This window comes from Lipotes vexillifer, unplaced genomic scaffold (assembly GCF_000442215.2).
Source record: "Lipotes vexillifer unplaced genomic scaffold, Lipotes_vexillifer_v1.1 scaffold509, whole genome shotgun sequence".
Taxonomy (NCBI): Eukaryota; Metazoa; Chordata; class Mammalia; order Artiodactyla; family Lipotidae; genus Lipotes; species Lipotes vexillifer.
The window spans coordinates 421,043-447,731 of NW_006772054.1; positions in this window are offsets into that span (position 1 = coordinate 421,043).

The following is a 26,689-nucleotide window of genomic DNA, read 5'->3' on the forward strand; positions in this document are numbered from 1 at the left end:
TGATCCTCGCTCAACCCTTCATTCCTCCATTCCTACGCCAGTTCCTCAGCATCTTTTTCAGACCTTTTACAGCTGAACAGTTACAGGGTTGCCTATACCTGCTGTCACCATTTCCTCATCTCCCACATACTCAATCTACTTCATTCTGGCATGGAGCGGCCTTTCCATACCTCTTTCCCATCACCTTCTACCATGTGCCCTCTCCATAGGATTGCAAAATTTAGCAAATAAAACTACAGGATGCCCAGTTAAATTTGAATTTCAGATAAACAATTTTTAGCAGATACTTAGATGTAATATGGGACACACTTACATGAAAAAAGTATTTGTTATTTATCTGAATTTCAAATTAGGTGACCTGTGTTTTACTCAGCAACCCTACCTCTTCTATACAGTACAATCTAACCATTCTGGATGTCTTCTGGTCCTTTGAATTTGGAATGTTTTTCATTGTCACAGGACTTTTACAGTTGTTGGTTGTATTCATTTCCTACAGCTGCTGTAACAAAGACCCACAAACTAGGTGGCTTAAAACGAGAAATTTATTGTCTCACAATTCTGGAGGTTAGACATCTGAAGTCAAGGTATTGGCAGGGTTATGCTCTCTCTGGAACGTCTAAGGAAGGATCCTTTATTTTTCATCTTCCTTCTGGTAGCTGCAGATAACGCTTGGCTTGTAGCAGCATAACTTCAATCTCTGGTTCAGTCTTCACATGGCCATCTTCTCTCTCTGTGCCTTCTCCTCTTCATATAAGGACACCAGTCATATTGAATTAACAACCCACCCTTCTCCAGTATGACCTCACCTTAATTTAATTAATTCCATTGGCAACGACTATACTTCCAAGTACAATCACATTCTCACATACTGGGGGTTCTGACTTCAACATATATTCTAGGGGGACACACGTCAACCCATTACCCTAGTCCTTCTGTTAGGAATATGCTGTTTTCTCCTATTTCCCTAGGCACACCTACTCACTTCTACTCACTCTTTAGATGTCAATTAACAATTCTGATTTTTTTGACTAAATCTTATCCCCCAATTTTGTACTTTTATAGGACCATGTACTTCTCTTCACTGCACTTTTAGATTCTACATGATGAGTCTACATGACGAGTCTACATGCACCTGGTTGATAATTTGACAAATGTGTATGTTCTCCACTGGACTGTACACTCCACAAAGGCAAGAATGAGGTCTATTTGACTCATTATACATCCTTGGCTCTGAGCATAGTGCCTTATACTGAGTAGGTAGGTGCTTAATGAAGACTTGTCCTATGAATGAAGAAATCAATGCACAAACTATTTTACAGAACAAATGACTTGAGGGCAGAACAGAATCTTTATATTCACAAAGCCTGGTAGGGACCTGAGAGGAAATCAGTGTTCAATAAGAGATTTCTGAATAAGTAACTAGTTGCTATCATCCCTACTCTTTTGTTGTTTTTATCCTGAAAAGAATATCAAAAAGACAATTACCCAGCCAAGACAAAGAATATATGTTTACTAAATGCATAAAATACCTAATTCATTTTCCTCTGAATTTCTTTTTTTAATTGAGGTATAATTGACATATAACATTATGTTAGCTTAGAGTACAACATAATGATTCAATATTTATACACATTATGAAATTTGTATACATTCTGAACTGAGTTTCTTAGATAGATTCAGATTTTGTTCCCAAAAGACCATATTTGACCTGTGTTTGAATACCAAAAGTTGACTCAATTTTGAACATTTATAGGACAAATTATGGCCAAAAAATTAGTTAAAACATGTTTACCAAGCTTTGTCATATTTTTCAATTTTATAAGATTATACTAAGTTTCTGAAACGGCAAATATAAAAATGCCTCCAGATATCTGGACTTTTACTTTCTCCCTTATAAGTTTGAAATGACAGACAGTGTCAGAGTACCAAAAAGGATACTTCTAAGACATTCTTAGGATTTTATGGGTGCTTAAAAAAGCAAAACCAGGTCCACAAACTAAGAAGCTTTTGAGATTGGACCCAGAAGCAAAGCTTATTCATTGTTTCCATCCTCCTCTGCTAACATCTTAGAGTAGGTAATGGATCTCTATGTCTGAGTCAGTGGAACCTCTTAGCCATATATTTTAATAATGGTGAACAAGAGGATTTTTCCAAGTCTGCATGGAGAGAGAGGAAGAATATGGAAAACCCACGTGGTGCTAAGATTCCACTAGTTTGGATTTTAGGTTTGCTTCCGTTGGCTCTTGTGTTCATTAGGAACCTATCCTTCATTGCTTTGTGGGTGGCATAGAACTGAATTAAATTAAAATAGTGTCTTCTAAGAATTTGTGCAGTTTGAGTCAATCAGTACTAGAAGATGAACTTGTAAACAGAAGATGCAATCAATTTTTCCCTAAAAGGACTAAAGTCGACTCTAAATACTTCTAGTGTAGTCTGGTTGTTTAATATGCTCCAGAGCTTTTGATTTCAAGTATGTTTAATAGATACTTCCTAGATTCATGTTATTTATGATAACATGTTACTGCACGCTCAGTAATTTAATGGGTGAGTTGGAAAACCCCCAGTGTTTCCTCCTGTGCTTTTTATTCTTCCACTACTGCTATATTCACAACAATTCTGACACAAGATGTATGGATTTTCCCCCCACTATCAAGCGATTCTGTGACACCAGCTGAGTATCCTACAAAGTAACTCAACTCTGATACTATTTACCAGGAGATAGCATCAGATTCCACAGGTTAAGCATGCCATCCCAGGAGACTGCCCCCCACTTCAGATGCCAATCGCAAGCAGTAGATCCCTAAGTTACCCACAACTTCTGTCTGATTGGGCTACAAATCAGAGGTTTCCATGTCACTCCTCAAGTTTGGTTAATTTGCTCAAGCAGCTCACAAAACTCTGAGAAACACTTATGTTTACCAGCTTATTAAAGGATATAGTAAGGATACAGGTGAAGAACAAGATGAAGATATACATAAGGTGAAGCCTAGGAGGGTCCTGAGTGCAGGAGCTCCTGTACCTGTGGAGTTGGGGTGCATCACCCTCCCAGACAGTGGATGTGTTCACCAACCTGGAAACTCCTGAATCCATACTTCTGGGATTTTATGGAGGCTTCCTCACATGGGCATGATCAATTATTAACTCCATTTCCAACCCTTCTCCCTTCCCTCTAGAAATGGAGGTGAAGGTGGGAGAAAGGGCTAAAAATTCCAAGCTTCTAATTTTAGCTTGGTCTTTCTGATGAGTGGGCCCCATCCAGGAACCATCCAAGAGCCCACCCAGAGTCCCCTCATTAGAACAAAAGATGTTCCTAGAGCTCATCACTTAGGGATTTACAAGGGTTTTAGGAGCGCTGGGTCCAAAATCATAGGCACAGACCAATATATCCATGTTCTATTACCTCATAATGAGGAAGTAAATTTTAAATGGACCTCTTATCTAAGTATCTACGCTTATAATGGAATTAGCCCAGTCATTTTATCCTCCTACAAGTATTTTAGTGATGAGTCAGGGTTGCTTTCAAAGGCCTCACTTAAGGAACACTCTAGAATTTGCTTTTTCTAAATGGGTCTTTAAAGAATATTCATGTTCTAAAACAAATTTCATTGCTTTGTCCATAGTTTCAGGCATACTTTGTTATAGTTAATCTAGCTCATTGATTTATAAATGTGTTCAATAAATTCCAGGAGTACAAATTGTTTTCAGGCAAACAAAATAAGTTACTTCAACCCTGTTTTCCCTTTGTTTATAAACAAGGTGTTTTAACTGTAAAGGCACTTAAAGTTTTAAAATCAGATGAAGTAAACATTATCCAAGCTATATCGACAGGGGAAAAAAGAAATATTCAACGATATTTGTTTTAAAATCTGACTTCTGTCTAGAAAGCCACTGGGTGAAGGCTGGGGTGGTGATGGCTGCTCTCAGCTGGGTATTATTGGTAACCGGCATAGTCCCCCTCAGAGAGCCTGGGCCCAATAAGTATTTGTTGAAAGAATGTGTAAATCAAAGTGCAAATATCAGCAAATGTTAGACCTTCCTGAATTAGAGCCTCTAAGAAGATAAAAACTTTAGCAGACATACAGGCAATACTATTTAATAAGGCCTTCTAAGGAAAGATGATGTCTTCAGTGTAAATATTGTTCTACTCATTTCTATTTTTGGATAAAAATAAGAAGTTATTAGGTTGGAGAATAAAAAAGGGTATGACTAATCTCAAGGATGCAGAGATAGTCCTAAAGAGTTTCAAGATGAGATCACGTTGTAAACTCACTTTCTCAGGTTATGTACGCTATCTAACATAGTATAAAATGCTGCAAATGGATACAGAGCTGAAGACGGCATTCAACTCTTGCCAAGGTGAAGAAAAATGGCAACAAGAACCCAACTAATACCGATTTACCAAAGCATAGTAACCCAGTGCTGTCCAGGATACTAATCTTGTTCACTGTTTTACCAGCATCACAATACAATGACTTCAGGTTAAATTCAAACACAACAAGCATTCCCATCCACGAACAGTATCAGCAAGCTATGAATGAAGCTAGATCCTCTTCAGATTGTTACAGAAGCCTAGATAAAAGCCTACAGCTACCTGGATAGAACCACCATTTCTCAATTCTCCTCAGACAGGACTCTAGGGAGGGCCTCATGGTTCTCTTAATGCTGACTTTTTCACTAATGCATAAACATGGGTCTCTCACATGAGGCATCTGAAGGTATAGTATGTTTGAACACTAAGCAGAGGTGTTGTCTCTGACACAAGACTAATGAATTTGATACAGACATGGATTTGCTCTCTTGTAGAGATATGAACAGATGACAAGAAAGCTAAGTGGTTATTTGAGAGCCTTCTCTGAAATAAAGGCAGAATTCTCTAGTTCTCTGAGCTCAGATGAAGAAGGCTTCAAACATATGCTTTGCTTCTAACCCTTTAATTTTACTGGAAATATTGATCATTAAATGCTATATTGTTTTAAAGCAGCTATTAGGAAGCAACATATAGATGAGGTCATCAAGTATGTGAGTCACAGGATAAAGAGAATAGAAAGGAAAGACTGGGGAAGCACTACTGGAACGGGAAAGTGTGGGCTAGGCAGTGAAAGAGAATTGGAGTCATGGTTCCACCACTTCCTAGTTCAATGGCCAACAGCTAATTGTTTAACTGTCTGACTTTTCACTTCTGACTTTTCATTTCTATGTCTATCAAATGCAGGTAAAACTACCTACTGTAAAGAGTAGTTACACGGTATAAATAAGGTAAAGTATGCCTATTGCCTGACATACAGAACAGGGATCTACCCATGCAAAAAGGAATGCTGTTGATGAAGCAGGCAAATGTGCAGTGTTTGTGGACTCAATGTCTGTAACAGTTCCTGAGAATGGAAAGAGTTGTAAAATGAACCATTTCAGCAGATTCACCAGCAACTGGTTTTCAACTTCTAAAAACTATACTTTGTTATGTACTCATGAAAGTTTCTAAAACTATTAGCAAGCCAGCTGGCAACTGTGGGGATGAGGAGTTGGTGTGAAAGGGCTTTTGTATCTACACCTTCATCTTTTTCCAGCTGTTTCGTTACCAGTAACAATGAGTTCTTCATATTCCTTTTGTCTGTGTTTACATTTATCAGTGTTGAACTGACACCAAATGGAGCTGACAGGAGTACGGTTTTTCCTCATACTCTGTCCTATGTGCACAGATACACACAGACACAGACACATAACCCCCCTGGAGACATACAGTCAGACACACACACAGCTGCTACCGATGAGACTGTCTTACCCAACACATAACCTCATTTAAATTATGAGGAGATACATGCAGCTTAATCACAAAAAAACAAACAAACAAATCCAAAAATAGGCAGAAGACCTAAATAGACATTTCTCCAAAGAAGATATACAGATTGCCAACAAACACATGAAAAGATGCTCAACATCACTAATCATTAGAGAAATGCAAATCAAAACTACAATGGAGTATCAACTCACACCAGTCAGAATGGCCATCATCAAAAAATCTACAAACAATAAATGCTGGAGAGCGTGTGGAGAAAAGGGAACACTCTTGCACTGTTGGTGGGAATGTAAATTGACACAGCCACTATGGAGAACAGTATGGAGGTTCCTTAAAAACAGAATTACCATATGACCCAGCAATCCCACTACTGGGCATATACCCAGAGAAAACCATAATTCAAAAAGACACATGCACCCCAATGTTCATTGCAGCACTATTTACAATAGCCAGGTCATGGAAGCAACCTAAATGCCCATCGACAGATGAATGGATAAAGAGGATGTGGTACATATATACAATGGAATATTACTCAGCCATAAAAAGAAACAAAATTGAGTTATTTGTAGTGAGGTTGATGGACCTAGAGACTGTCATACAGAGTGAAGTAAGTCAGAAAGAGAAAAACAAATATCATATATTAACACATATATGTGGAACCTAGAAAAATGGTACAGATGAACTGCTTTGCAGGGCAAAAATTGAGACACAGATGTAGAGAACAAACATATGGACATCAAGGGGGGAAGTGGTGGTGGTGGGGTGTGATGAACTGGAAGATTGGGATTGACATGTATACGCTGATGTGTACAAAATGGATAACTAATAAGAACCTGCTGTATAAAAAAATTTAAGAAAAAAGAGTGATGGAAATATCCTACAACTGGATTATAGTGATGTTGCACAATTCTGATTTACCAAAAATCATTGTTTATATGTGGGTGAATTTTATGTTACAAAAATTATGTTTTAAAAAAAAAGCCATTATGTTGTATACCTAAAACTAATACAATGTTGTATGTCAATTATATCTCAGTTTTAAAAGATTTTAAAAATAAAGGGTTTTTTTACCAAAAAACAAAGAATGTCAGATATACTTGATTTTAAAAATCTTATAGATCAAATCCTAAAATATATTTATGACAAATTTTTGGTATCCAGATACACTTTTCCTTCTATTTGACATTAGATTTTGCTGCTTTATACACAGATGCACATTAGACATCCTGCAATTTACTTGATTTAATTTAATATTTTTTTTTAGCTATCAGGACTGTCGATATGAAAATGTTCTGTTCAAAACTGGATACTTGGCAACTCATTTTAATAAGATAATAGATCTCTATATTCTATAGCTGAGTAGTAGGCAGACTATTGTAAGGAGGGAAAAAAACAAACCTACATTTCACCTATGATACAAGACAGTGAAAATATGGCAGGAAAACAAAGAAGGCAGAGTATTCTCCTTATATAGGGAATAGAGGTAATGGAATGAGGTGGAGCCCGATGACAGTAACCGAGTGATCAATGTTGCCTACAGTGACTCTCACGCGAGTCACGCGGACCATACAGACCATGATTGGAGGGCACCACCTGAACCACAAAGTTTCCATATTTCCATGGTGAGAAAGAATCAAGATGTGAGGGCAGAACTTTAAAACACTAGTACAAAGGTTCAAGAAGTAAACAAATTTAGTCAAATGCCATGTATTGTATCTGATCCATGATTTTACAAACCTCTAAGGAATGTCCTGTTCCTGCAGTTGACTGCCATTGTATGTACACAGAGACAAGGGCATGCTTGTGAATATTCTGGAGAAAATACTGACATATATTCTGTCAAGGATGCCCTGAAAATCTCTCACTGGCTCCTATTATGTATACTCTCAACCCAGGGATTTCAGGGCATGCAGCGATTATATCCCCAGCACTATGCATGCTGCCTTGCCTGGCGCATTACTCTATATACAAGTTTGCTCTCTAATGCTACAGGGGGAAATTTACTCCACCTTCATTCAGTTCTTATGTTACAGTGAAAACTCCACTGTTGACAGTGAATACCGGAAAGACTGGCAACTGTGAATGATCGTATAGACCAAGTAGCAGTTATGGGCCAAAATCAACACACTGGGAGGATTAAATGAGATAATGTCTGGGAAAGTGCTTATATACTAGAGCACACCGACAAGTGTTCCAATGATACAGTTGGTGACACTTCATAGATACAAATGCAAATGTTTGCATCCACGTTCCAATAAATCCATTGTACGAGTGTCAGATGAGAGAGACCTGGCTGGAGAGCACTTCAGTAGAAAGCAGGAGTCTGACTTGGCTGCTGGAAAGACTTAGGTAATCTGCAATTACAGGTTGGCAGATCACATCTGGGATCATTTCTGGGAGCTGCATCTTAAGAACATATCTGCAAACTGAATCCCAGCCCCCTCACAGAAGAGAGGGACCAAATTAATAGGTTGGAAACCCTGTCACATGAGGAATGGTTGAAAGAGATGGAAATAAATACCTCTCCTCAAATATTTGAAGAGAAGAGAGTTAGAGAGAAGTACCAGGCAGATTTCAGCTCAATCCAAGAAAAAACTTTCTAAGCATGAGCATGTTTCAGGGTAAACTTTCAATTTCAAGGAGCCTAACACTGTAACAATATACTAGTACAGAGAAGGAAAAAGAAAAAACAGAAAAGCATCACTACCCTACCCTAGGTAGAAGAAATGTTAACATTTGGCATGTGTCCTTTCAGTTTTTGTATACGTGTGTGTCTCTGCTGTTTTATGCAAACACTCACAAACACACACACATGCTTGGACAAGAGGGTCATATAATGCATGTGATCTGGAACCTGAAACTTTTTATTTGAGTTAACATGATAATCTTTCTATACCTTGAGATGTACCTTTTAAAATAATTGTATAGTATTTCCTTACATTATTTTATCACTATATTTTTAAACATCCTTTTTTGAACATTCAGGTTTTTTTCTAATTCTTCATTATTATAAGAAGCACTGTGTAGAGTATTCTTATATCTCAACTTTGATCAACCATTGACAATTTTTCTGGATAATTTCCCAGAAGTTCATATCAAAAGATATGAACTATTTAAGACTTTGGATACAGATTGCCAAACTGCTCTCTAAAAGATTCCATCATTCATTTCCAGTTGTGGGTGTTCTTTGAACTAAAAAAAGGGACTGAAGTGTTAATCACCTTTTAGAGAAATTTTGGAAAATTTTCTTGAATTTGCATGATGGTTGATATAATACCTAAGCACTAAATATTATATCACAAAATATCAAACAGTTAAAAATATGATCAATGACTCTTCTTTGAGTTTGTATGTGTTTGTTCAGGTAACAAAGTATTGAACATTACTTTTTGTTGTTGTGCACTAACCAGATGCAGGTAGAAAAATCAACTTAGCAAATGTGGTTAAGTTGTTTCTCAGGTGTTAGCGATTAGTTTCCATCTTCCTGCTCAGTGTTGTTCATGAACCAACAGCATCAGCAACACCTGGGAGCTGGAGTTAGGCTGCCTAGGTGGCATTGTTACTAGTTGCTGTATAATCCTTTACAGGTTTTTAACCTTCGAAATGATTCAATTTTCTTATATGTACAAAGAGGAAATTTAGAATACCAACCTCAAAGATTGTTGTGAGGATTAAATGCATTAATTAATGTAGGGCTGACAGACTAGTACCTAGCACTGAGAGAACGCTTAATGAGAGAGAGAGAACAGACCTGTAACTGTTTATGTCTACAATATTGGAAAGATTAGAATTATAACCATCTCTAGTGGTGGTTGTACTTTTAAACATTGGCCTAAGAATTAGTTTCTCTCAAAATGTAAGTAAGAAAGCCTATTGTATTGACTCATTGGACACAAATGAAATCTGCATCCAGGAAGCACATTTTGTCTTACAAGAGTTAAAGAAAACAAATAGGGTCAAAAATTCTATTTTCTGCTATAACCACTGTTTTTCTGGGTGGCTGAGAAATCACATAAGGCCCTCCTAGCAAAAGGAGAATAAGTATCTGCCTTCAAATGAAGTTTAACCTAGGGTGTAAGAGATCATACCTTGGTCTCAGAAAACAGATGTGTCAGGAAATGAATCCTGAACAGGAAAGCAAAATGTGATTCCATGATTTTCTGCTTTTCCTAAGAGTTGACCAAAATACACTGTTATCTGTGCCAAAAAAACAGAAAAAATTCACACCAAATAAAATGTTGGATTGATCAACCACTTAAACAATCTATTGACTTTCCTATTAACGAAAAGAGACCACGGATTTTTAAATGGCCTCTATGGTTACTGATTTTAAAAATTGTCCATAGAGAATATTCACAGTGCTTTAGAGTTCTCCATACTGAAGCTGCAGGGAAGTGACGGCTCACAGCATGATACTCACCAGGTCCCGAGCCCACCTCACACGTCCACCTCCAGGGTCCCTTTCAATTGAGCAGCAACATCACGTGTCATGGAAGAATTATCACTAGAGTGGGTCTCCCCAATTGTCTCTGTAGTTAATGGATTTCTAATAGCACAAACACATTTATTTTGAGAAGCAGAGCTATAAGTTGGATGTAAACCAAGGAGAGGTTTAAAGGGAAGTAACAGAAGTCTATGTCATTTCTAGAGTCAATTTGGGAGAAGTATTAGACTGTCTTGGAAAAAGTGTATTTCCATATGCAACTGACTGATTTTTTTGCGGTACGCGGGCCTCTCACTGTTGTGGCCTCTCCCGTTGCGGAGCACAGGCTCCGGACGCACAGGCTCAGCGGCCATGGCTCACGGGCCCAGCCGCTCCACAGCACGTGGGATCCTCCCGGACCGGGGCACGAACCCGCGTCCCCCACATGGGCAGGCGGACTCTCAACCACTTCGCCACCAGGGAAGCCCACAACTGACTGATTTTCAGCATGGCTACTGAATTTCAGCATAAGGCACTCTATGGCTCAAAAGCGAAGACTGCCTCATACACTTCTGCACTGGAAGGCAATCCTCACCTTTATTCCCAAACTGTTCTTCACAAATCTCTCTTATTTCTTATGGGTTAGTCCAGATACATCTCTTTAAAGAATAAATGGAAACATTTTCAGGGACAGAGAATTTGTGTATCTCTTGTTTATCTTGGAAAACTGGTATTACAATTTCCAAGCAAACACAAAGTACCCCTTGCCCTCTTTGGGACCATTCCATACTATGCTCTTAAAAGCGTTTACAACAGTTTGGAGACGGGATGGTGAGCTTTATAGCTCAGACATGTAAAGGAAGCACTCTCCTTTGGCATATAAAAGGTCTAGACACAGAAGTATGACCTCAGTTGTAACAGCAGCCTGGCTCTGCTAGAAGTTTTTCTTCAGCAGAAACTGTCCTGTAGATGACACAAAATCCCAAACCAAGCCTAGCAGTGTGAATGGCAAAGCAACCACGTTCTTTTAGCTCAGATCTGGCACGTACTCATTCAAAACTGCAACATACCAAGTGTTTCTCATTTATCCATTAGATCGATAAACATTGATCAAGCACCCACTAAGTGCGAGGCACTATTATACAACAATGAATAACAGGATGCCAACTCTCAAGGAGCTCAGGATCTATGGCAGTGATTTTTAAGGGTGGGGCTTTTTCTGACTGATGGGGGTTTCTTATTTCTGAAGGTGTTTAAGAAAAAGAGAGAGAGAGAGGGAGAGATGGAAATCAATGTACCAGGTTTATAGCTTAGATCTCCAGGGAATGTTGGTGGGTCTTCAGACTTGCTCCACTCTCTCCATTCTCTATTTGAGAAATGCTCAAGATAGTGAAGACAGGGAAGGAGCAGCACCAGGCCTCTTTAAAAGTCTGCATGTGGAAGAGACCCTACCCCTCCTTTGCATAAATATGCACAGAAGCCCTGTCCAGCTATAAGCATCCAGCCTCTGCTTATTCGGGTGTGAGGACTGAAGTCAGCATCGCAGTGTCTCTGGTATTTTGAATTGGCAAAGATGGCCAGGGAAACCCCACAGAGGTTTCACAGTTGCGTGACTATTGCCAATGAAGTGACTCACTCGCCTCAGAATGCATTGCTAACCATGAGGTCAACTTCAGAGCAGGCCACAGCAGTCAGCTAGAGCACCAAGGGTGGGAGATGAATTCTTCAAACATAAGAGAGAATCTTTCCAGTCAAAAAGTAAAAGAGAAGTATGGCTACAGAAAATATATTGGACTTTTACCACAATTTATGAACAGAACCAACTTTAGGCGAGTTTGTACTGATGTTAGGAGATTGAATAAAAATAAACATATTTATTTTTTCTGCTAAGGATATAAGTAAGTTTACATAAAAATAGCAAACAGAGGGGCTTCCCTGGTGGCGCGGTGGTTGAGGGTCCGCCTGCCGATGCAGGGGGCGCAGGGTCGTGCCCCGGTCCGGGAGGGTCCCGCGTGCCGCGGAGCGGCTGGGCCCGTGAGCCGTGGCCGCTGAGCCTGCGCGTCCGGAGCCTGTGCTCCGCAATGGGAGAGGTCGCAGCGGTTAGGGGCCTGCGTACCGTCAAAAAAAAAAAAAAGCAGACAGATACTATCAAAGAAACTGAATGACCTTATGTAGGAATTTTGATCTTCTCTAGTGATGCCCTAACATGCTATTTTTTTTCTGCCATTCTAGTGAGTGAAATGTCCACTAACCAGTTCCATGTGCTTTATCAGGGCCATCGTTAAGATGTGCCCTTCAGGAATTTCACCTTACTAATTCTTCTGAATCATCAAACACAAATGTTCAATGCTGCTTTGGGGTCAATCCAATTTTACTGACTAGTGGATGACTCTCTTCATGGAAAATCAAGGCAGAATTTGACCAAAGACTGGACGAGGAGGATGCTTTTCCAACTTCATTTTTGAGTTGCTTCTTTAACTGACAAGTTATAACTGTGGGTAACCAAGATACAGAAAGGTTTTATGATAGAATATTTTTAAAAGAAGAGTGAAAATAATGTTTCTTGAGTTGCCAGATTGGGGGTGACAGGCTAGTGAACACTAGGGACAGAAACCTTAAAAAAAATGGATGGTAATGACCTCTTTTATGGGAAGTCTGCCTTCCCTAACCCCACCCTGTTGGTAAAGGCCCTTTGCCTACTAAGCAGTATTACCGAGTGAGGACACAGAAAAGTGCTGACTCTATTCTCCACCCACTACAAGACAGGTTTCATGTAGGCAGAAATTTTGATTGTGTTATTCACAGCCATATACCCAATATCAGGAATAATGCATAACACATAGTCCACACACAATACATATTTGTGGATGCACTGAATAGATTAAGTGGCAGTGTATTCCTAAATAGGGATATTGTGATTCGATTTTCCAAAGAAGCTTAACTTCTGTCTAATTAATGGCTCTTTCGTATATGAAGGACTCACAGACCCAAGCTGCTTTGACACGGGGTTTTTCTGATAATTTATATATTTCTTTTTGGTCAAGTGTATGTAGGATTATTATAACCAAGCTTGGTATGGGAAGCAGTGAAGTCCAAGCCATAAGCACTGCTTGGGAATTTTACATTGAATTTAGCAGGTCACCAAAGGTGGTGAGGTCAGAGGCAAAATCTGAGGGAAGGTCTTTAAAAAGTCTAAGCTAGAAGGAGAGTCAGCAAAAACCAAAACTGAGTCAGGATGTGGGCTGAAAAGTGAAGCTAGGTAACATCATTATCGAAGTCCTAGGTCAGGTGGGTTGAGGACAAGAGAGGACTCCTGGTTGCTTCCCTCCTGATAGTAGGAGGGAAGAGCAGAAGCCAGTCATTAAAGATGGGGAGGGGAGATAGGGATCCAGGTAAAATAATTAGTGGGTAGGAGCTGACAAAATAATTCTGTGGTTATAAGCTGAGCCTTCCTTTCTCATGGTGACTGGGGCTTGGAAAAAACGGTCATGCATAAATTTCAAGTTTTCTATTAGAAATAAATTGCTTTAGAAATAGTGTATTCCACCAAAGTAAATAATTTTATGGACTAAAATACACATTAAACACACACACACACACACACACACACACGAAACCTCTCAATTCTATACAGTAAGTGTATCTTTCCTTTCTAGTTTATGGCTATTACTAAGAGTGATCACCAAAACCAAAATTAACTTGGAAGCAGAAGTCTCCAGCAGCTGAATAATCAGTTTGGGGACTTCCAACTAAAAGTTCCTAGTACATTATTTAGGCTGCCAGCTTGTTTACTCCCTGTATGAAATCTTTCCTCTTCATTGGATCAAGCAAGACCTCTATTCAGCTGTTTATTCTTTTTTTTTTTTTCATTTCACTGAACAACTCTCAAATCTTTCTTTCTAAAATTTTGAGGCAGTAAGTCAAAGCAAAGGGCAATAAATGAGAACTACGTAGACTCTCTTGTATATATCTGTAGTAAGTCTACTAATTAGGGAAAATACCTTTTCAATTACAAACTACAAAATAGCCCAAATCAAAACTTTGCCCTCCTCCCCTCTTCAGCCCCCATGAGGGCCTTTTCAAACAGCATCTATTGCAGGTACCTACTTATAGCTACTTGTCAGTTAACAATTCTTAGTTGGTCCCCCTTAGTAACATTTCTGCTCTAGGTAGCTGGAAATACAGCTTTAAGCACATAATGAGTGAGTTGAACACTATACAAAGCAGCAAATTAAACAAGAAGTCATTTCAGCAAGCTTAATTATTTTTTAACGATCTTTTTTTTTAAACCCCACATTTGTTTATTTACTTATTTTTGGCTGTGTTGGGTCTTCATTTCTGTGCGAGGGCTTTCTCTAACTGCGGTGAGTGGGGGCCGCTCTTCATCGCGGTGTGCGGGCCTCTCACTATCGCGGCCTCTCTTGTTGCGGAGCACAGGCTCCAGACGCGCAGGCTCAGTAGCTGTGGCTCACGGGCCTAGTTGCTCCGTGGCATGTGGGATCTTCCCAGACCAGGGCTCGAACCCATGTTCCCTGCATTAGCAGGCAGATTCTCAACCACTGCGCCACCAGGGAAGTCCCCAAGCTGAATTATTTTTTACAGTTCTTGCAAATAATGTAGACCTCCTGTATACAGTTTTAAAAAATTAAATAGCCATGCATTTAACCTACTGTCCTTTCTGATCAAGAATAGCTAGAATTATGCTATAATCCACTCTCTGGTTTTTATTTTTCATTCCCCTAAAAATTTACATCCAAATGATACCTTTCTTAAAGATTCGATAGCAATTTTTTTCTCCAACATTAACCTATAATATTTTGAAATATTTTTGAGTTAATCTTTGACCTTCACTCATGGAGTGAGGAAAATAATCAAGAAATAGTATGAGGCTCTCTTAAGATGTGGAAAAATGGCATTTTCTTCTTATTTTCTGAGCAATGGAACACAGTCTGTAACATTTTCAAAGCTTTCTTTTCCACACAGCAGGCTCCAGACTAATATTTCTAATATATATATTCAACAGAAAACAGAATCACTGGGGAGCGGTGGAAAGATGGTGGAGGAGTAAGACGCGGAGATCACCTTCCTCCCCACAAATACACCAGAAATACATCTACATGTGGAACAACTCCTACAGAACACCTACTGAATGCTGGCAGAAGACCTCAGACCTCCCAAAAGGCAAGAAACTCCCCACGTATCTGGGTAGGGCAAAAGAAAAAATTAATTAAAAACAGAGACAATAGAATAGGGACGGCACCTGCACCAGTGGGAGGGAGCTGTGAAGGAGGAAAGGTCTCCACACACTAGGAAGCCCCTTCGCGGGCAGAGATTGCGGGAGGCGGAGTGGGGAGCTTCGGAGCCGCGGAGGACAGCACAGCAACAGGGGTGCGGAGGGCAAAGCGGAGAGATTCCCGCACAGAGGATCGGTGCCGACCGGCACTCACCAGCCCGAGAGGCTTGTGTGCTCCCCCGCCGAGGCGGGCGGGGCTGCGAGCTGAGGCTCGGTTTCGGTTTCGGTCGGAGCTCAGGGAGAGGACTGGGGTTGGCGACTTGAACATAGCCCGAAGGGGTTAGTGCGCCACGGCTAGCCGGGAGGGAGTCCGGGGAAAAGGCTGCACCTGCTGAGGAGGCAAGAGACTTTTTCTTGCCTCTGTGTTTCCTGGTGCGCGAGGAGAGGGGTTTTAAGAGCGCTGCCTAAAGGAACTCCAGAAACGGGCGCGAGCCGCGGCTAAAAGCTCGGACCCCAGAGACGGGCGGGAGACGCTAAGGCTGCTGCTGCCGCCACCAAGGGGCCTGTGTGCGAGCACAGGTCCCTATCCACACCCCTCTTCCGGGGAGCCTGTGCAGCCCGCCACTGCCAGGTTCCCGGGATCCAGGGACAATTTCTCAGGGAGAACACACGGCGGGCCTCAGGCTGGTGCAACGTCACGCTGGCCTCTGCCACCGCAGGCCTGCCCCGCACTCCGTGCCCCTCCCTCCCCCCGGCCAGAGTGTGCCAGAGCCCCCGAGTCAGTGGCTCCTTTAACCCCGTCCTGCCTGAGCAAAAAACAGACGCCCTCCAGCGACCTACACGCAGAGGCAGGGCCAAATCGAAAGCTGAGCCCCTGTGAGCTGTGAGAACAAAGAAGAGAAAGGGAAATCTCTCCCAGCAGCCTCATGAACAGCGGATTAAAGCTACACAATCAACTTCATGTACCCTGCATCTGTGGATTACATGAATAGACAGCGAATCATCCCAAATTGAGGAGGCGGACTTCTAGCGCAAGATCTATGATTTTTTTCCCCTTTTCCTCTTTTTGTGAATGTGTATGTGTATGCTTCTGTGTGAGATCTTGTCTGTATGGTTTGCTTCCACCATTTGTCCCAGCGTTCTATCCGACCATTGTTTTTTTTTCAAACGGCGAAAATCTCCCAGAGATCTCCATCTCAACACCAGCACCCAGCTTCGCTCAACGACCAGCAAGCTACAGTGCTGGACAACCTATGCCAACCATATAGCAAAACAGGAACACAACCCCACCCACTAGCAGAGAGGCTGCCTAAAATCATAATAAGTCCACAGACACCCCAAAACACACCACCAGACGTGGACCTGCCCACTAGAGAGACAAGATCTAGCCTCATACACCACAACACAGCCACTAGTCCCCTCCACCAGGAAGCCTACACAACGCACTGAACCAACCTTAGCCACTGGAGACAGACATCAAAAACAACGGGAGCTACGAACTTGCAGCCTGCAAAAAGGTGAACCCAATCACAGTAAGATAAGCAAAATGAGAAGACAGAAAAACACACAGCAGATGAAGGAGCAGGATAAAAACCCACCAGACCTAACAAATGAAGAGGAAATAGGCAGTCTACCTGAAAAAGAGTTCAGAATAATGATAGTAAAGATGATCCAAAATCTTGGAAATAGAATGGACAAAATGCAAGAAGCAGTTAACAAGGACCTAGAAGAAATAAAGATGAAACAGACAATGATGAACAACACAATAAATGAAATGAAAAATACTCTAGATGGGATCAATAGCAGAATAAATGAGGCAGAAGAACGGATAAGTGACCTGGAAGATAAAATAGTGGAAATAACTACTGCAGAGCAGAATAAAGAAAAAAGAATGAAAAGAACTGAGGACAGTCTCAGAGACCTCTGGGACAACATTAAACGCACCAACATTCGAATTATAGGGGTTCCAGAAGAAGAAGAGAAAAAGAAAGGGACTGAGAAAATATTTGAAGAGATTATAGTTGAAAACTTCCCTAATATGGGAAAGGAAATCGTTAATCAAGTCCAGGAAGCACAGAGAGTCCCATACAGGATAAATTCAAGGAGAAATACGCCAAGACACATATTAATCAAACTGTCAAAAACTAAATACAAAGAAAGCATATTAAAAGCAGCAAGGGAAAAACAACAAATAACACACAAGGGAATCCCCATAAGGTTAACAGCTGATCTCTCAGCAGAAACTCTACAAGCCAGAAGGGAGTGGCAGGACATACTGAAAGTGATGAAGGAGAAAAACCTGCAACCAAGATTACTCTACCCAGCAAGGATCTCATTCAGATTTGATGGAGAAATTAAAACCTTTACAGACAAGCAAAAGCTGAGAGAGTTCAGCACCACCAAACCAGCTTTACAACAAATGCTAAAGGAACTTCTCTAGACAAAAACACAAGAGAAGGAAAAGTCCTATAATAACGAACCCAAAACAATTTAGAAAATGGGAATAGGAACATACATATCGATAATTACCTTAAATGTAAATGGACTAAATGCTCCCACCAAAAGACACAGATTGGCTGAATGGATACAAAAACAAGACCCATATATATGCTGTCTACAAGAGACCCACTTCAGACCTAGAGACACATACAGACTGAAAGTAAGGGGATGGAAAAAGATATTCCATGCAAATGGAAACCAAAAGAAAGCTGGAGTAGCAATTCTCATATCAGACAAAATAGACTTTAAAATAAGGACTATCAGAAGAGACAAAGAAGGACACTACATAATGATTAAGGGATCGATCCAAGAAGAAGATATAACAATTGTAAATATTTATGCACCCAACATAGGAGCACCTCAATACATAAGGCAAAAACTAGCAGCCATAAAAGGGGAAATCGACAGTAACACATTCATAGTAGGGGACTTCAACACCCCACTTTCACCAATGGACAGATCATCCAAAATGAAAATAAATAAGGAAACACAAGCTTTAAATGATACATTAAACAGGATGGACTTAATTGATATTTATAGGACACTCCATCCAAAAACAACAGAATACACATTTTTCTCAAGTGCTCATGGAACATTCTCCAGGATAGATCATATCTTGGGTCACAAATCAAGCCTTGGTAAATTTAAGAAAATTGAAATTATATCAAGTATCTTTTCCGACCACAACGCCATGAGATTAGATATCAATTATAGGAAAAGAGCAGTAAAAAATACAAACACATGGAGGCTAAACAATACACTACTTAGTAACGAAGTGATCACTGAAGAAATCAAAGAGGAAATTAAAAAATACCTAGAAACAAATGACAATGGAGATACAACGACCCAAAACCTATGGGATGCAGCAAAAGCAGTTCTAAGAGGGAAGTTTATAGCAATACAAGCCCACCTTAAGAAGCAGGAAACATCTCGAATAAACAACCTAACCTTGCACCTCAAGCAATTAGAGAAAGAAGAACAAAAAAACCCCAGAGTTAGCAGAAGGAAAGAAATCATAAAAATCAGATCAGAAATAAATGAAAAAGAAATGAAGGAAACAATAGCAAAGATCAATAAAACTAAAAGCTGGTTCTTTGAGAAGATTAACAAAATTGATAAACCATTAGCCAGACTCATCAAGAAAATAAGGGAGAAGACTCAAATCAATAGAATCAGAAATGAAAAAGGAGAAGTAACAACTGACACTGCAGAAATACAAAAAATCATGAGGGATTACTACAAGCAACTCTATGCCAATAAAATGGACAATCTGGAAGAAATGGACAAATTCTTAGAAATGCACAAACTGCCAAGACTGAATCAGGAAGAAATAGAAAATATGAACAGACCAATCACAAACACTGAAATTGAAACTGTGATTAAAAATCTTCCAACAAACAAAAGCCCAGGACCAGATGGCTTCACAGGCGAATTCTATCAAACATTTAGAGAAGAGCTAACACCTATTCTTCTCAAACTCTTCCAAAATATAGCAGAGGGAGGAACACTCCCAAACTCATTCTACGAGGCCACCATCACCTTGATACCAAAACCAGACAAGGATGTCACAAAGAAAGAAAACTACAGGCCAATATCACTGATGAACATAGATGCAAAAATCCTCAACAAAATACTAGCAAACAGAATCCAACAGCACATTAAAAGGATCATACACCATGATCAAGTGGGGTTTATTCCAGGAATGCAAGGATTCTTCAATATACGCAAATCTATCAATGTGATTAACCATATTAACAAATTGAAGGAGAAAAACCATATGATCATCTCAATAGATGCAGAGAAAGCTTTTGACAAAATTCAACACCCATTTATGATAAAAACCCTGCAGAAAGTAGGTGTAGAGGGAACTTTCCTCAATATAATAAAGGCCGTATATGACAAGCCCACAGCCAACATCATCCTCAATGGCGAAAAACTGAAAGCATTTCCACTAAGGTCAGGAACAAGACAAGGTTGCCCACTCTCACCACTCTTATTCAACATAGTTTTGGAAGTTTTAGCCACAGCAATCAGAGAAGAAAAGGAAATAAAAGGAATCCAAATCGGAAAAGAAGAAGTAAAGCTGTCACTGTTTGCAGATGACATGATACTATACATAGAGAATCCTAAAGATGCTACCAGAAAACTACTAGAGCTAATCAATGAATTTGGTAAAGTAGCAGGATACAAAATTAATGCACAGAAATCTCTGGCATTCCTATATACTAATGATGAAAAATCTGAAAGTGAAATCAAGAAAACACTCCCATTTACCATTGCAACAAAAAGAATAAAATATCTAGGAATAAACCTACCTAAGGAGACAAAAGACCTGTATGCAGAAAATTATAAGACACTGATGAAAGAAATTAAAGATGATACAAACAGATGGAGAGATATACCATGTTCTTGGATTGGAAGAATCAACATTGTGAAAATGACTCTACTTCCCAAAGCAATCTATAGATTCAATGCAATCCCTATCAAACTACCACTGGCATTTTTCACAGAACTAGAACAAAAAATTTCACAATTTGTATGGAAACACAAAAGACCCCGAATAGCCAAAGCAATCTTGAGAACAAAAAATGGAGCTGGAGGAATCAGGCTGCCTGACTTCAGACTATACTACAAAGCTACAGTAATCAAGACAGTATGGTACTGGCACAAAAACAGAAAGATAGATCAATGGAATAGGATAGAAAGCCCAGAGATAAACCCATGCACATATGGTCACCTTATCTTTGATAAAGGTGGCAGGAATATACAGTGGAGAAAGGACAGCCTCTTCAATAAGTGGTGCTGGGAAAATTGGATAGGTACATGTAAAAGTATGAGATTAGATCACTCCCTAACACCATACACAAAAATAAGCTCAAAATGGATTAAAGACCTAAATGTAAGGCCAGAAACTATCAAACTCTTAGAGGAAAACATAGGCAGAACACTCTATGACATAAATCACAGCAAGATCCTTCTTGACCCATCTCCTAGAGTAATGGAGATAAAAACAAAAATAAACAAATGGGACCTAATGAAACTTCAAAGCTTTTGCACAGCAAAGGAAACCATAAACAAGACCAAAAGACAGCCCTCAGAATGGGAGAAAATATTTGCAAATGAATCAACTGACAAAGGATTAATCTCTAAAATTTACAGGCAGCTCATGCAGCTCAATAACAAAAAAATAAACAACCCAATCCAAAAATGGGCAGAAGACCTAAATAGACATTTCTCCAAAGAAGATATACAGACTGCCAACAAACACATGAAAGAATGCTCAACATCATTAATCATTAGAGAAATGCAAATCAAAACTACAATGAGATATCATCTCACACCAGTCAGAATGGCCATCATCAAAAAATCTAGAAACAATAAATGCTGGAGAGGGTGTGGAGAAAAGGGAACACTCTTGCACTGCTGGTGGGAATGTGAATTGGTTCAGCCACTATGGAGAACAGTATGGAGGTTCCTTAAAAAACTACAAATAGAACTACCATATGACCCAGCAATCCCACTACTAGGTATATACCCTGAGGAAACCATAATTCAAAAAGAGTCATGTACCAAAATGTTCATTGCAGCTCTATTTACAATAGCCCGGAGATGGAAACAACCTAAGTGCCCATCGTCGGATGAATGGATAAAGAAGATGTGGCACATATATACAATGGAATATTACTCAGCCATAAAAAGAAACGAAATTGAGCTATTTGTAATGAGGTGGATAGATCTAGAGTCTGTCATACAGAGTGAAGTAAGTCAGAAAGAGAAGGACAAATACCGTATGCTGACACATATATATGGAATTTAAGAAAAAAAAATGTTATGAAGAACCTAGGGGTAAGACAGGAATAAAGACACAGCCCTACTGGAGAACAGACTTGAGGATATGGGGAGGGGGAAGGGTGAGGTGTGATAGGGCGAGAGAGAGACATGGACATATATATACTAACAAACGTAAGGTAGATAGCCAGTGGGAAGGAGCCGCATGGCACAGGGAAACCAGTTCGGTTCTTTGTGGCTGTCTGGAGGGGTGGGATAGGGAGGGTGGGAGGGAGGGAGACAAAGAGGGAAGAGATATGGGAACATATGTATATGTATAAATGATTTACTCTGTTATAAAGCAGAAACTAACACACCATTGTAAAGCAATTATACCCCAATAAAGATGTTAAAAAAAACCAACATAATACTTCAAGGAAATAACGATTAAACAAATATATGTAATATATTATAAATCACCCAATGAAAATTTCCTGTGATTTTTAAAGTTAGATGAAAAATGAAATAAGTATCTTGGAGGAATATGCAGTGATGCATCTAATTACTTATTACAACTTTACATTAGGTAGAGGCTTTATCTGTGCCTTTTCCAGTTTAGATTTCTGATACACTAGACTCATCAATTTTTTTTAAAAAATGGCAGTATTCCCTCTAAATGTCCCCCCAGTGAGCAAAGCTTTCTGTTTGATGATGGAGTTAGCAGAACCTCTCTGAAATTTATATTATTCCATGCATTTGTCCCAAAACAGTGCTAATTTTTTTTTTTTTTTTGGTACGCGGGCCTCTCAGTGTTGTGGCCTCTCCCGTTGAGAAGCACAGGCTCCAGACGCGCAGGCTCAGCAGCCGTGGCTCACGGGCCCAGCAGCTCCGCGGCATGTGGGATCCTCCCAGACCATGGCACGAACCCATGTCCCCTGCAACGGCAGGCGGACTCTCAAGCACTGCGCCACCAGGGAAGCCCAACAGTGCTAATTTTTGTTTTCAAATTCTGCAAGAGAACAACTCCTCCAGTTTTTATTTGCAGTTTCCTCTGAACTGAGGACTCTGACATAAATCCATGGCAGCTGAGCTAATGACAGAGTGACAGCTCATATTGTATTCATACTCACCCACTCTCCCCACCCTACTGCTGATGAAAGTCAAGTGCACCAGATATCATCCTGGCCCTTTATGCAAACGCACTTCTTGTGGTTCTTCCTTCCAATCTGTCAGATATGCCCAGGCATGTCCCAAGAGCCCAGAGAACACAGAGATGCTTGGAGAGATGCTTATAGACACAGTTCCTGGGGGCGCAGAGACCCCCATAGGGGTTATTAAGGCAGGGCCTGAGGTCCAGCTTCCTGAGCTCAGTAAAAATATAGGGACTTGGCTGCAGGAGCATGGCCCTGCACAAAGGCTGAGAGCAACTAGCAGTTAGGCTTGAGATGCTATTCTTGAAGCTGCTGCACAAGTGCCTCTGTGATATGAAGCAGGAGTAGTTCTAAAAACTGAGGCATCCTGAAGCCAAAGGTGGGAATCATAAGGCTCCAGTGCTGGAAATTGGGAGGCAGGGGTTGGAGACCCTTCTTTAGTCAAATGGCCCAGGGATCACACTTCATGCTACCATTGCCTTATCACCCACACTATCACCTATAGGGCTCCTTCTGCTCTACCCTTTCAACCCTGAAAGTGAAAGAGAAATAAGGGTTCTTGAGAGCTGGCTATTCTTAGTCTCACCAAGTCTTCTCTTCTTTTTTTGTATCACTTTACATCTTCAAAACAAAAAACAAAAACAAAAGAACAATTTTGCTGCTGTTGAGCCCAGAATAAAAAAACTGTGATGCTAATCCTGTACTTAGAAAATATCCAGACTACTACTGAAACCATCTTGGGCATATTCTCATTTATCTTAAGTTTGAGTTAATGTTTGAGTTCCAAAACAACTCGAGATGCACTTAGTAGGATGTTTTCCACTTCTTTCTTAACCCACGTGGGCTTTAAGGAAAACAGAATACAAGCATTGCTTATCCCTTCACACTTCGGTAGGCCAAATGTGATTTGAAAAGAGCTACTTGATATCCGAAGAAAAACTTTCTACTTTTTGAGTTTTTTTTTTCTCCCCCTTAAGAGGTAATAAGAATTCTAATGCAAACCAACTCAGAATTCTCCAAGTCTAAACAGAAATTTTAGCCACAAATATTCAACTCAGCGTGTTTCTTTGTTTGCTTGTAATGTGCCCATCTCCCTTGTACATTTTAAGAGACATTTCGTCTCCTTGGTGTAATTCCCACCCTTAAATCTGGATGTCCATTTTCATGGCCACAGCAAAGTTCAGCTAAGCCAGAGCACAATGGGCTTCAAGAGATATTGTTAGCACATTGATGTGGGTGTAGATTTTACGCTAGGTCCAAAACAGTAAAAGCAACAACTGTGGAGGCGCCCAGGGTAGAATAGAGAAGGCTGAAACTCATTGAAGGAAGGCCATTAAAAATAAGGGCAGACTTAAAGTATAGCAGATAATATTGAGGGCTCCTAAGAAACCCTAGAAATATCAGACACAGAGACATATGTTTATGAATAGATAGGAGTTTAGCAGCTATGCAACATTCCTGGTTGCCTTTTTCTCTGCCTTTTTCGTTCATAGGCATCTTCAGAACACTGAGTGCTAAGGACTAGCTTGGAAAGTGGGAGAGGGTAAAGGCCAAGTATCTGACCACATATGGTACAGGTGTTCATTTTTAAAGGCTGATGAACACCAGAGTAAAAATATACCTTTTTAGAAGCAAACAGTGGAATGTGAAAGCACGGGTTTCAGTACTAGCCCTATAAATGTACTAGCTGAGAAAGCAGAGAGATTCACTAAACAACTCAAACACAGTTTCCTCAAGTGGTTAGAGGAGAGAATATCACTGACTTCACAGAATAGTCTAAGAACATATCATTCTGGAGATTTTCACCAGTCCCTTCCAGGCATGTGCCTCCTTTTTCCACTGAAATCAGTGACCTACAGATATTCTCTCCCTAGCACTTTTACTAGCAAGGACTGAGATGATCTAAAACAGATTTCGAAATTGTAAAATGCAAAACAAGTTTTTAAAAGGAAGACATTGCATTATTGAGAGAGAGATGATCACTGGGTGGGAAGATGAAGTGAAGTCCCCCAGGGAGACAATGATAAGACAGAGAACATCCAGGTCAGCATGGTCTCCCTCACTCACCAGGTGAAAGTCTACCTGGCTCAGGGATGTGAAACTACCCTGGAGGCTGTTCCAGAGCAGCCATGAGCCTACAGATGTGTGAAGTTAGGTCATCCAAATAGCCACCCAGCCTGCTTATCTGCATTGCTAGTTTGGCTTTACAAAGGACCTGGCCTTTTGGAAGTCTCTGGACAAGGAGTTACCCAGCCAGGTTTCTACAAGTTGCAATAAAGCTGGTCCCTACCCAGACTCTTCTAGACCAAATTATCACCTTGAATTTCTAGAAAAGTAATTCAGTCATTAAGAGTGGAGAAAACAGATGGCCCACTCAAAGTAGGGAGTATGAGGAGAGTTTAATAAAGAACATTGTTGGGCTTCCCTGGTGGCGCAGTGGTTGAGAGTCCGCCTGCCAATGCAGGGACATGGGTTCGTGCCCCAGTCCGGGAAGATCCCACATGCCGCGGGGCGGCTGGGCCCGTGAGCCATGGCCGCTGAGCCTGTGCGTCCTGAGCCTGTGCTCCACAACGGGAGAGGCCACAGCACTGAGAGGCCCACATACCGCAAGAAATAAAAAACCACATTGTTAAAGTTTTGGTAGAGAAACCAAAGTAAGCTGGGGCTTGGGGAGGGAGAGAGAATTGCTGACCTTAAGCCTGAAAGTTTGCAGAAGCCCTTAAGGGTCCCCAGAAGTAAAGAAATCTGTGTGGATAGGGTCTCCTCACAAGACACAGCCAGATGTGGTGACACCTTCCCACCCTGAGGGGAATAAATGCCCCACTCCCACCCCACTCTTCCCTTGCATCCTATCTCTTGCCACTGGCTAACCCAACTGGAAGCCAGAGGACAAAGGGATCCCCTGGTGTGATGCATGTAGGCCTCTCAGGGCACAAAGCAACATGAAGAATGGGCCCAAAGGTCAAAGAGAAGCTTTTCCAGTGGCTTTGCTGTTCTGGGTTGACTTGTGTCAAGAGATAAGTTGAAGTCTGAATCTCGCAGTATCTCAGAATGTGAACTTATTAGCAAATACAGTCTTCATAGAAATAATCAAGTTAAAATTAGGTCATTACACATTAATCCAATATGACTGGTGTCTTTATAAAAAGTGGTAATTTGGACACAGAGACAGACACTCACATGTGGAGACACACAGGGAGAAGACAGTGATGAGACTGGAGTGATGCATCTATAAGCCCAGGAATGCCAGAAGACACCAGAAGGTAAACAAGGCAAGGGAGGCTTCTCCCCTAGAGCCGTCAGAGAGCATGGTCCTCCTGACACCTTGATTTGGGATGTCTAGCCCCCAGAACTGTGAGAAAGTTTGTTTTTCTTAAGCCACACAGTTTTTGATATGCTGTTACAGCAGCCCTGGGAGACGAACACACTTGCTAAGGTACAGCTGACCCTTGACTGAACAGCCTTAATCTCTGAGTAGATGTTAGCTTCAAAATGGACCTTAGAGGAAATTATGACCAACCCTTTCATTTTACAAATAAGATAATTGAGACATAAGATTTGCTCACAATTACACAACTGGTAACCACGATAAAACAGCAGAGTCCCAGGAAAGCTCTCAGTCTGCCCCACATTGACGGGGGGTCAGGGACACCATTCTCAACCTAGCTGGCGTGACACTCTGAAATCCTCCTAGGATATCATCTAAGCTAAAGGATTCTCCAGAATGACGGACAAGTGGCATCCTTTCCACAACTGCCATCTCTGCAGCATGTAAATGGGCACCGAGCTGAAGAACACAGTTCAAATTGAACTGTAGGGAA